The 12,104-nt window shown below is 47.0% G+C and overlaps 1 protein-coding gene across 3 annotated transcripts in view; it reads right to left on the bottom strand.

Moving 5' to 3' along the window:
- The window catches only part of PEX14 (peroxisomal biogenesis factor 14), a 135,774-nt gene that overhangs the window by 108,890 nt on the left and 14,780 nt on the right, over positions 1 to 12,104 (bottom strand). The window lies entirely within an intron of this gene.

Here is a 12,104-nt window from a genome sequence, read left to right on the forward strand (position 1 = left end):
GGCCAAGTGCTTTATAAACTTCAATGTATGTTTCCATTTCTAAACCACACACATAAACTAGGGGGGTGGAGACTCTAAATCAGTAAACCTGAAGAGAAGTCATGATGTTAACAGAGACCACTTCAACTACAAAGGCGGTGGAGCCGGGGGCGGGGGGACGGTTCAGGAGAGAAAGAGGGAGAAAGAGAGAGAAATGAAAGGGAAAATAATCATGAAAGGGAAGCAGAAAAGAGAGACATGAAAGAAAAGATCAGAGATAACAGGAGAGGTAACAAAATAGAAAAGGAAGACAAAGACCTTACTTTGGCATTTAAAGGTTTCAGGGCATTTTATGAAATGACAGTTGCAATAAAACAAATAGAATGGTGAGTCATCTGGTTTCCAACTTCTGAGTCAAAAGGAGCTGTTTCTAGACAAACTACAAAGCAGCGCTGCTGCCTGCACACTTAACGATGCCTATCACTGCTTCAGAGCAGGATGTGGGGAGTGCACACGGGGAGGTGGGAGTGAGCACTGTCTCTGCTGGTCCCAGTGTCACTGCGAATAAAGACTGTCAAGATTTAAACCATAATAATGGAAAGGCTATAAAGGTCTCAGCTATAATGTTTCCTCTGATGATCCCTTTCATAAAATGCCCTCTTTATGTTGCCTGCATGGTGGTGGTACACTAAACATCTGTGTATGTGTGCTGGTGGCCACGCTGCACCCCCGAGTCCCGGCAGGCAGCAACCGTGCACCCCAGCCCCGTGGCTCATCACCACCACCTACGTAAGTGAGGACACACACACACACTCCACAAACGTGTGTGCATTGCCTACTTCTGCTGGGAGCTGAGGGGTAAGGATATATGCCCACCCCAGACAGGCAGGGTTCAGCAAGGGGCCTAGGTGTCAAACCTCCAAGAAACAAACACACACTGTCTTCTGCTTGGAAATACATCCATGCATCACAGGGGCTCCTCTGCTACTTCAGCACCAAGCAGCCTGACACAAGAGCTTGGCAGCCTAACAGTGAGACTCAACTTTTCCCCGTCCTGTGCCAGAGCCAAGTGGATAAGCTGGAATACAAACCAGATAAATGCTCAAAGAGGGCTAAACTGGGCACCACAAAGACGTGCCTTCACTTGGACTCAGCAGACGAAAACTGTACAGAAAACCACCGGTTTCGAGATAATCTTTTATCTGCAGCTTACCACCTAACCATCCTAGACATCAGGGAACCACACAGAAAACAGAAACGGAATCTCTCCACAGTGATACTTTATAGACATGACAAAGGGGCAGGAACTAAGAAAGAATAACATGGACGTGAAAACCACACGCAGGGATGAGATGAGGTTGAAATGTGTAAATTGGGAAGACTGTGGGATGAAATTAGGGAAGCCAAGGTAAGAAATTAGGAGAGGACCCATCCAAGTCGAGCCCGACTCGGGACAGATGCAGAACGAGAACTCAAGAGTGCTAGGTGGGCAGCCTGTGCCAACCACAAACCATCACTGGGCTGCTCTCCCTGTTGAGCTATAATTGGTGAGTCTGTGACGGAGCTACCAATTATCGTTAGGCCCCCTGTATTTAGTCCACAGACAAAGGGAAGCAGGAGAGACCAGTTAGTAATGAGTAAGTAATGGCCACTAAAATACATTGTATTTTACTGAGCTGCTTCGGCAGGAAAAGCCATTCAGAAAATAAAAAGTGAAAGAATAAAATAAGCTGGAGAAACTCAATTTTCTTCTCCCTTCCTCCCAAAGCCACACTTAGGATAAAATGAGGTTTGTGCAGGTTAATCCTTATGAGGTAAGAAAAAAATGATTAAATACATTAAAAAAATCAATTGTACATTAAACCAAATCCAGGAACTGCGAAAACAAACACTACAGCGTGCCTCCAGCCGGCATTAGCTCTGCCAGTCTGGTCAGCCGGGGATACCCCACCTGCCGGAGCCCGCTGAGTAATGGAAGCTGAGCGGAAAGGCAGAGGAGAAATACAGCTGGGAGGGGCTGGGCGGGGGAACCACAGACCTGGATTTCACTGGAATAAAGTTATTTCCAGACATGAGAAAGGAAGAAATAAAGTGTCTTCTAGATGGGGCTCTGGAGCCCAGGCTGAATTCCTTGAAAATCCAACAGAAATAACAATAATGATACTAATAATCATTTGATAAACAGAAGTTATAAACCATTCCACTGTTGAATGATCTGCCACTATTTCTAGTTACTTCTTCTGCTCATTAGCAGATTCTATTAACTGCCATTTTTCAGAGAGAACAGAGAGTGAGCTGGAGAGGTGAGGTTAGGAGGCCTGCTGTGTCTCTGAGGAAAGCCACTCGTAGCCAGCAAGGAAGCTCCCATTGGTCCCCAGCGCACCAGGGTCCTCAGATTCCTCGGATGAACGCCCGCAAGAAGGCAGAGCCTGGGAGTGGGCGGTCACCTGCTCCTCCCACAGTGGAGTCAGGACTGAGAATTCTTAGCTAATCCTAAATAAACCTCACAGGGCTGAACCGGTGCGGCCAATTTGCTTCTCCGTGTATACTGCAACCATCCGGTTCTGATTGCAACCTAACCTTCCCCTTCCATCACTTGCTTCAGCCACACAGCTGGAAAAAGATCTGAGAGCTGGGGCTTCTGCATGGGGGAGTCAGTCACTCACTTCAACAAGGCACAAGTTGGCCATATGGATCGTGGGCCCCAAAGTCTAAAAGGATTGACAAATCCGAAGTTTTCTCTTTAATGTACTTATGCAGTGAGTCATTGAGAATGGAAGAGAAACCTCTGTCAGCCCGGCTTGGGGTGGGGGTGGGGGGCTGGGGGAAGTGAAGGGATGTGCTGACAGGCAGGACAGATAATCAACCACATGAGAGCAGTGTTCCCAACAGAATAAAGACCCATGTTCACGGGGGAAAGTTTCAAAACATCCAAACAGTACTGGAGTGGGTTATCAATGGCAACAAGTAAGATGTGACAAAAAGATTTCACTCCCTTGAAGACGTCGCTAGTCTCTTATCTTCAAAGCAAGTGACCTTTGCTGCCTTAACTCTGACAGTGAAGGACTTGTGACAGTTGATGGAGACACAGATAAAGGATTTACCTGAGGGGCAGGGAAAGCCAGAGAGGAAGATCCCAAAGTCTGTAGTTTCTTGACTTCTACGGCGTGGAAAGCAAAGCACTCAGTTGTGGACCCTCCCCACAACAAGCAGCTGCTGCCCCCTAGGAGCTACCAGGGACACAGCACCTTGCTCGACAGACAGAAGATGAAAAGATCCTATTATCTCGCCTCCATCCCGCAACCCGTCATTAGTGAGGTACATGGGTGCAGACGCCTCCTCCAAGCACAAGGAGGCCCACATCACCTGTGATAAATTAATAGGTGCCTTTTCAACAGCTAAGGTGCACACAAAAGACTCCAACCAACGACAGTGCATGAAGGCAGCAGCTTCAGAGAAGCAGAGACTCACCAGGCAGCACCTGAACAAGTCAAAGCCTAAAAAATAAAGCCTGAAAAAGCCTAAAGCCAAAGTCTCCCACACCTCTGTGCCCCGCGAGGTGGGCACACTGCCCGCCTGCTCCCCCAGCCTGCTCAAGACCTTGGGGTTTACACCCCAGTCCTGCTGCTGACTAGCTATGGGAACCTGGGCTGGAGGAAGAGGGATCTTCACCAGTTTGTTACGATGAAACAAGATAATGAAAACAAAGACACCAGCACAGAGGCCAGCACATCACAGAGCAGCCTTCTGGCCTCGGTGATCAGAGCTAGTAATGGGTTAGTTAATCGAAAAATCAGTTAAAGCAGGGAATTGTTAAAAATGGAGTCTATCTACATACCTTCAACATTTCACATGAACTTAAAACCTATAAACAAATGTACAGTCATTTGCTAATTTTTTGATGTGAAGCCAAGAGCTTTTCTTTGAGTGTGGGCCCACAGACTGAAGTTCCCAGACGTCTTTCTTGCATAAACTTCACCCGTTTAACACACCCTTCACAACTTCTACAGCAAATCAAGCCTTTAAAAGACATTAGCAAAGCAAACTTAAGTACAGAATGCGTCTAGATTTTTAGGATCTTCCCCACTCACACCTAAAAGGACAGTAACCTTTTTAGCAATTTGCATTTAACAAAACATTCAGCTTAGTTTTTACAGAATCCTCTTTTTACATCTATATTTACAAAACACACCATACTTGTTGATCCTTCTGTTCACATTATACTTCACCTGTTCACAGGATATTTAACAAAATGGCCTAATTCGCTAAAAAATCAACTGGCACACAGGTTGAAGACAAGCTGATTCCCTCCTGGTCTGCAGAAGGGGTGTGGGTGTGGGGGTAACCAGGCAGCGATGGGCTAGAGGGCCCAGGCCTGGTGCATAGCTTCCCAGCCCCATGACAGTTAGTCGGTGTCTAACGCAAGCTCTTGACACTTTTCTTAAAATCTGTATTTACTGGTGCCGCCACTTCATTTCACAAGAGATTTGAAATGAGTCAAAGGTACACACAAAAGGATACAGCAAATAGAAAGTATGAGCAAAGGGGGAAAAAGATGTCTAGTAAACCCATTTTCAGCTAAAAATGGAAAAGCTAAACCATGTCTACGTATGATCAGGGCCTCCCAGGTGGCCCAGTGGTAAAGAATCCATCTACAAGTGCGGGAAAGGCAGGTTTGACCCCTGGGTCGGGAAGATCCTATGGAGAAGGAAATGGCAACCTACTCCAGTGTTCTTGTCTAGAGAATCCAATGGACAGAGGAGCCTAGAGGGCCACAGTCCATGGGGTTGCAAAGAGTCAGACATGACTTAGTGACTGGCACTCACACATGTATGCTCATTAACCTGTGTGCTGGATTCTATCAGCAGCTCCTTCCCTCCAAGCTGGAAAAGGCAGCTCTGCCTGTGCAGATGCTCTGCTGTGGCCGGACTGGACCAGAGTGGACACAGAGAAAGGCCTCTTGGCACCTGCAGACTCTGTGAACACAAGCAGGAGAGCAGTGCCACCAAGGTCACCAAAGGCAAGAGGTCACAAAGGTGGCAGCACGTCTTCTTCCCAATGGGGCTATCTGTCAGGACGCCCCGTCCCCGGGGGCCAGGAGTCGGCTCCTGGCTGACTCAGTGTCAGGGAGCGCCCCTTGCAGATTTACCTCGAGCATCACTCAGCGTCGGCCCATCTCTAGACTGCGCAGACAAACTCATAATGGCAGGGAGAAGATTTGTGGAGCAACAGGCATAAATCTTGGTTATAACTACAAACCATAAAAGAAAGGAGAGCTGGGAGGGAAGGAGGGAGGGCTGCGAGCGCGTCCTTCTCCTGAGCACCACTTTATCTTCCCGCAGCTTCTCAGCGCAGAGTGGGGTTAACTATGAGAGCGGATTCTTCAAACCCAAATTGGTCTGCATGGTTTGACAAGGGGCTAGAGTATTTTAAATTGAAATTATCCTGGAGAGCGCAGGGGACATGGCTGCCTGAAGCATGACATCCGGTGTTTCACAAACTGGAGGTTTGTGGGGGATTTGCTAGGTTTGTCACACAGAACAACACCCTTTAGGTCACACTGTAAAAGCAGCTTTTGCATGAAAATTCTTTCACATAAGATAATGACTGATTTTAAGGGACTTCCCTGGTGGTCCAGTGGTTAAGAATCTGCCTGCCATTACAGTGGACACGGGTTCGATACCTGACTTGGGAACTAAGATCTCACATGCCAGCCAAAGGGCAACTAAGCTGGTGAGCCAGAGTTACTGAGTCCAAGTCCTACAGCCCTTAAGCCACAACTAGAGAAGCCACCGCAATGAGAAGCCCATGCATCACAACAAAGAGCAGCCACTGCTGGCTGCAACTAGAGAAAACCTGTGTGCAGCAACGAAGACCCGGTGCAGCCAAAAATAATTAAATGAGATACTGACTTATTTTAAACAAAAAAACATTTTCAGAAGGTCAGTCTGCCCAAATAAGAGCTCTAGACACCCCATACCCAGCGACGCCTGGGTAGGAACTTCTGAGACCACGTTTCCAAGAGGAAACGGAGGCTTCCCTGGTGGCTCAGATGGTGAAGAATCCGCCTGCCATGCGGGCTACCTGGGTTCGATACCTGGGTTGGGAAGATCCCCTGGAGAAGGGAACAGATACCCACTCCAGTATTCTGGCCTATAGAATTCCATGGACAGAAGAGTCTGGCGGGCTACACTACATAGGGTCACAAAGAGTCGGACACGACTCAGCGACTTTCACTTTTTCAAAGAATGAGGCCAGTGACAAGATTAAAAACCCAATTCCCCCATCACTGTGGCTCTGAAAAAAGGCACTTGTGCACTCAGCTTGCCAGTTCCCACGTCTCCAGAAGGAGGACACTGCTCAGTTATCCAAAAGCTGGGCCTCTGATTACCGGAACTACAGCAAATAAAAAGTATTACCACGAAAGCAGGAACCCAAAATATAAACAAAGCTGAACACCAATTTCAAATTCCATTTCTCTAATTATTACTCCTAAGAGTTTCGACTCATCTAATAATTATTTGTAAAAGGATACCTTAAAACTGAAAAAAAAAAAAACACCTCTTCATTTTACCTGAAGGAGGAAAGAACTTAAAGGGCACCGCCTGGTCTATTCAATAAAACTCCTCAGCCTGTAATAGGAAGGACGGAGCAGGAAGAGTCAGTAATTTCAAAATCAGTAAGTAGCCGAGAGATTAGAGAGAAGCCACCAGAGACAGAATGAGGCTTTTCTCAGGTTCATCCATTTCAGCATTTGGCTCTCACCAGTTTCCTCCCCCAATCCACAGGACAGGCAGGAATCTCAGGCTCCCGCCTGACAAGGGGTGTCAGTGTTAAAGAGCAACGTTTTGGGGGAGTGGGGGAGGAGGAAAGCCAACCTCTCTGCCAATCTGCAGTGCCCGGACCTCCGGCCCCAAATCTGGAGTCAGGACACACGACACGCAGGGGTGTACCACAAGCCCCACCCCCTGGGTGTTCACATTTGACTGAGGTTCCAAGTTTCTCACAGCAGCTGTGAGGGGCACCTGTGCCTTTGGTACAGTAAGCACCGAAACGCAGATGGCTCACTTTTTACAAATAAACAAACAGAGCAGATTTAGGGTTATCCCTACAACATCATCGGAGAAGGTAATGGCAACCCACTCCAGTACTCTTGCCTGGAGAATCCCAGGGATGGGGGAGCCTGGTGGGCTGCCGTCTATCGGGTCTCGTACAGTCGGACACGACTGAAGCGACTTAGCAACAGCAGCAGCAGCAGGGTTATCCCTACAACATCAACGGAGAAGGCAACGGCAAACCACTCCGGTACCCTTGCCTGGAGAATCCCAGGGAGTGGGCTGCCGTCTATGGGGTCGCACAGAGTCGGACACGACTGAAGCGACTTAGCAGGAGCAGCAGCAGCTACATCATCAGCTACATCATCATGCCCAGTCACCTGCCTCCAAGTAGACGCTGAGTGGGAAACAGATGGAAATCACAGCTCAGCTGAGCAAACCTAACTCTGATACACTCACAGAAAGCAACCATTACAGACTCTTTAAATAATAATGCTTAATACTTTAGATTTGCCACATTTATTTATCTTTCCTGGAAAAATGACAATTTCCTAAAATCTAAGTGGATAGTGTCACTACTCCATGCTTATAAAATACTTTCATGAATACAATGCTAAAATCAATTTTATTCTGCCAAGTGCTTTGAACTTTATAAAATAAATACATATGTATTATATGTTCTATATGTGCATACACACATACACACATTATGCACATGAGTATACACAAAGAAACGCACTGGGCATGTGAATGTCATCTTTCAGAAATGTTTTGGTGGGGAAAAAACATGAGAATCACCTACTCACAGTAAGCCCACCAACAAGTTTACCTAAGTACTCCACAAAAGATACAAATGCAGGGGAAACTGTGCCAGAGGTACCTGTGAGAGGTTTTCAGGAGACAGGCGACCGGCCACAGCTCTTCTCCTAAAGAGGAGCTCCCTGAATTCATCAAGATATTAATGACCTTTTTTTAGATTTTACTTTTTGGCCACATCACACGGCATATGGTATCTTAGTTCCCCAACAAGGGATCAAACTCTTCCCCCCCAACCCCCACCCCCCGTATTAGAAGCACAGTCTTCAACAACTGTACCACCAGGGAAGTCCCTTAAAAGCCTTTTGATTGCCAGCCTCTGGTTAACTGACTTAAAAACCAAAGAGAAAATCTTAGGTGTCCAGGTATGAGGTAGAAGAGCTCCCCCAGAAGTGTGGAGATCAAACACATGAACCACCCACCCAACCCCTCCACCCCAGGCAAGTCTGTCTTAGCCTCAGGGAGAAACTTGAGGAGACATGATACTTCTGTACTTCAGATATGTGGAGCCTAAAAAATTAAAATTAAAAAATAGAACTCAAGAGGAGGGTGGGGGGAATGGGTGAAAACGACCAAAAAGAGCAAAATTCCAGTTATAGAATAATTAAGTCATGGGGATGTAAGGTAAAAAAAAAAAAAAGGGAGAATTCAGCATACCAAAAAACATTAATCCCAGGGAAGGTGACAGGAGAAGGCAATGGCACCCGGCTCCAGTACTCTTGCCTGGAAAATCCCACGGACGAAGGAGCCTGGCAGGCTGCCATTTATGGGGTCGCACAGAGGTGGACACGACTGAAGCGACTTAGCAGCAGCAGCAGGGAAGGTGATAAAGTAGAATTACCATCATCATTTATAAAGGAACATTAGCTGCTGTTTGAGGTTAGTTTGGTAGAGGGATGCAGGAAAAGGACAGAAACAAAAACAAAACCTATACCTACAGGTTAGAGGAAAAGAAGATGGCAGAAGACTCACCCATTAGAAATAAGTTGGTTTCAAAGAGCAAAATGCTGAAATTCTAGTTTAGCCCAGATCCATAAGCATTATATAAAGTACGTAAGCAACTGTACTGCTGAACACTGAGGAACTGTACTGAAAAAAGTGAGCAGACGTAAATGAAACCATATTTACAGCTGCTCCAGAGACCCTCAACTTGTGTGAGTGGAAAGACTCTAAGAAGATTACTTAACCCCTGTTTCTGTACCAAAGCAAGGGAGGAACTCTATGCAGACAATCATCCAGCCATTCTTAAAGGTTTATCAACTAGGCAGGAGCACTTGATCCTGGCAGAGCAGTGTGGGGACCAGCCCAGAGCCTCTGCGACGGCTTGAGCATGTGCCCACACAGGTGATGAGAAAACCCAGGTCTGCAGGAAATTTATAGGTTTTGAGCAGGTCTGGGAGAAGCTAGAGGTCAGTACTCTGGAGCTTGCCCTGGGAGGCAAAGCTCAGTGAACAAAGTGTAAAGAAAAAGTAATCAGCCATTTTAACTCTGGCAAAGAGTTCTGTCATTAACAATCAGAGAATTTCAATGGGGAGTTCACAGAATTTATCAAGGGGAGTCTGTTCACCAATCACCACCCCAAGGACATCATGACATTATAGAGCAATTACCCCACTAATATGGCCAGAGTTGCTGGGTTGGTTCTTTAGTGAGGGGAGGAGGTCTGCAGGGGCTAGAGAAGGTAATGTGCAGCGTCACTACGCGGCCAGAATCAAGATGAGGGGATGGCTATACACACAAGTGTGCCAATTAGAGACCACAAGACCACCTATCAGGGCTTCCCAGGTGGCGCAGTGGTAAAGAATCCGCTTGCCAATGCAGGAAACACAGGAGACTCGGGTTCAATCCCTGGGTCAGAAAGATCCCATGAAGGAGGAAATGTCAACCCACTGCAGTATTCTTGCCTAGGAAATCCTTTGCACAGAGGAGCCTGGTGGGCTACAGTCCGTAGGATCACAAGAGTCAGACACGAATGAGCCTACTTATCAACTCAAAATCACAAGCCAGCTTTTAGGGTCCAGAGAGGACAGAAATGAAAACCAGGTCCTCCTTTCCTAGAAACAGAGCAAAGCAACAGTGCAGACACCTGAACACGTCCACCTAACAACGTCACCTGCACTATGCTGACTCCTCAGTACAGCCTCTGTTTTAATAAAGGGGAAAATTACCCCAAAGTGCTCATCTAGTTCTGAAGACAAAGAACAAGATTATTTGCCTTCAGCATCCCAAGCTTAGCCTTTTTAGTATAGAGAACAGGCATCTTCCATTTAGGAATTTGGTGGAAAATATGCACTCCACTTGGTTAAAAACAAAATCAAAAATAACAGCACAGTGTTCCCTCCAACACTGGACTACCCTATTCCTCCAGCCCTGGCCTCGAGTTTCACAAAAACCATCCCTAAGTACCCCCCCACCCCCAGAGAACTCTTCCTTCTCTGAATAATGAAGGCTCTCTTATACTCCCAGCCAGGCAATTCTGCACCAAATTATATACAATTTTGTACTGTTTGCTAAAATTATATACAACCTTGTGCCATTTGCTAATTGTCTTGCATGTAACAAATGCATTTTCTTCCCCAAATAAGATATATAAATTACTTAGGAAGAAGGTTTAGCTTTATTCTCCAATCATCTGTTGCTCCTGAGCACCCAGGAGACAGCTAACACCTACCGCCTGAGGAACCTCCCTGGGGCGTGGGGGTGAGGGTGTAGACAGGCCCTTGGGCTGAGTACCAGGGGACTTTCTGTGCGTGGGTGCCCCATCACCTCTCTGGCACCCTGTGACTCCCTCCAGCCTGCTGCCGGTTCGCAGCAGCTCGTCCTGTCCTCCTGACCAGCCACACAAGCCGCCGCTAGCCCTCAGCGGCTTCTCTGCCTGGCACCCTCCTGTTACCTCTCCCAAGAGGCAGAAGTAGCTCACACAAGAGCATACAACTCGGCTGGTGCCCTCATTTAATCAGGCTGCTGCAAATGGCTGGCCAAAAGCAATAAGGGCATGACTGAGAGACTGTGGGAGTTTAATATAAAAAAATTAATAAAAAAAAGGGGGAAGGAGGAAGGGTCTACCTTTTAATAGGACCCTAATTACCCAACTCATAGGATCAACCCAAATGAGATGGGAGTTTATTTCGGGTTTTTTTTTAATTATTATTTTTTTATATATATATAAATTGCTGCTATGTGTTTTCTTTCCTCTGAGCAATTATGCAGCAAGTACGTAAAGAGGGGAGAAAATATTAATTAAATATAGGTAATTGTGGAGTTGGCCTGGAGAGAATGAGTCTGAACTCTGGACGATCGCCGGCTACTAGGGTTTGAAGACTGCTCAGGGCCTCCCAGAAAAGAAAGAAATAAAAATACAAGCAACCAACATGCAGATGCCGAGTGCAGCAGGAAAAGAGCAGTGCACAGAAACATGAGCAGAGCGAAGGCGCCACGGGGCTCCAGGCACCCGGAAGTCAGCGATACCACCAACTGCTCAGGGCTCCGTGCTAGAAAGAACACCCAGAAGTTTAACGCCCAAAAGATGGTCCAGCTGCACTTCTGGTGATCAATAGTTAAATAAGTAGATAAAAATGTGAAAAGAGACTGAGGAATGAAGGACTGAAGAGGACCAGAGTGTTCAATTTGAACTTTACTCCAAAGTCAACCACAACTTCAGTCTGAGGGGCACTGAGGCAGGCCCCACGGGAAACAAGCTCCCAACCTAAGGGACTGGCCAAGCAAAGCCTCCTCTGGCTTTCACACCACTGAGACCACGAGGAAGAGCCCACGCAATACCCAGAGAGAGAAATGAAGCCACTGGGGGGTGGTGGGAAGTGAGCCATACTTGGGCAGAGCAGGTGATACGCAGGACAACAGTGACTCCTTCCACCAGTACCCGCAGGGCTGGTATCACCCGGGCCTTCCTCCAGCTCAGCCAGATCCAACTCACCTCCTGCCTTGGAAAGTCTTAGCACAGACCGGAATTCAAACTTGTTCATACCAGCTAAGGGCCTCACGTCATCCCCTCCCACTACCTCCAGAAGGAGAGGGAAGGAAAACGGATAAAACTACAGACCCTGGTCAAACAAAAGCTTGGTGGTATATCCCTAAGCTTGCTATCACTATTCAAGGAAAGAAAAAGCTCTGCAAAGTTAAACATAAAGCTGGCCCCTCTGTAAAACTTATCTGGAGAACAAGTCTTTTTTTTTGCGGGGGGGAGTCGGGGGCGGGCCTGTGACACACAGCCTGTGGAATCTTAGTTCCCCAACC

Source organism: Dama dama, chromosome 14 (assembly GCF_033118175.1).
Source record: "Dama dama isolate Ldn47 chromosome 14, ASM3311817v1, whole genome shotgun sequence".
NCBI classification, from domain to species: domain Eukaryota; kingdom Metazoa; phylum Chordata; class Mammalia; order Artiodactyla; family Cervidae; genus Dama; species Dama dama.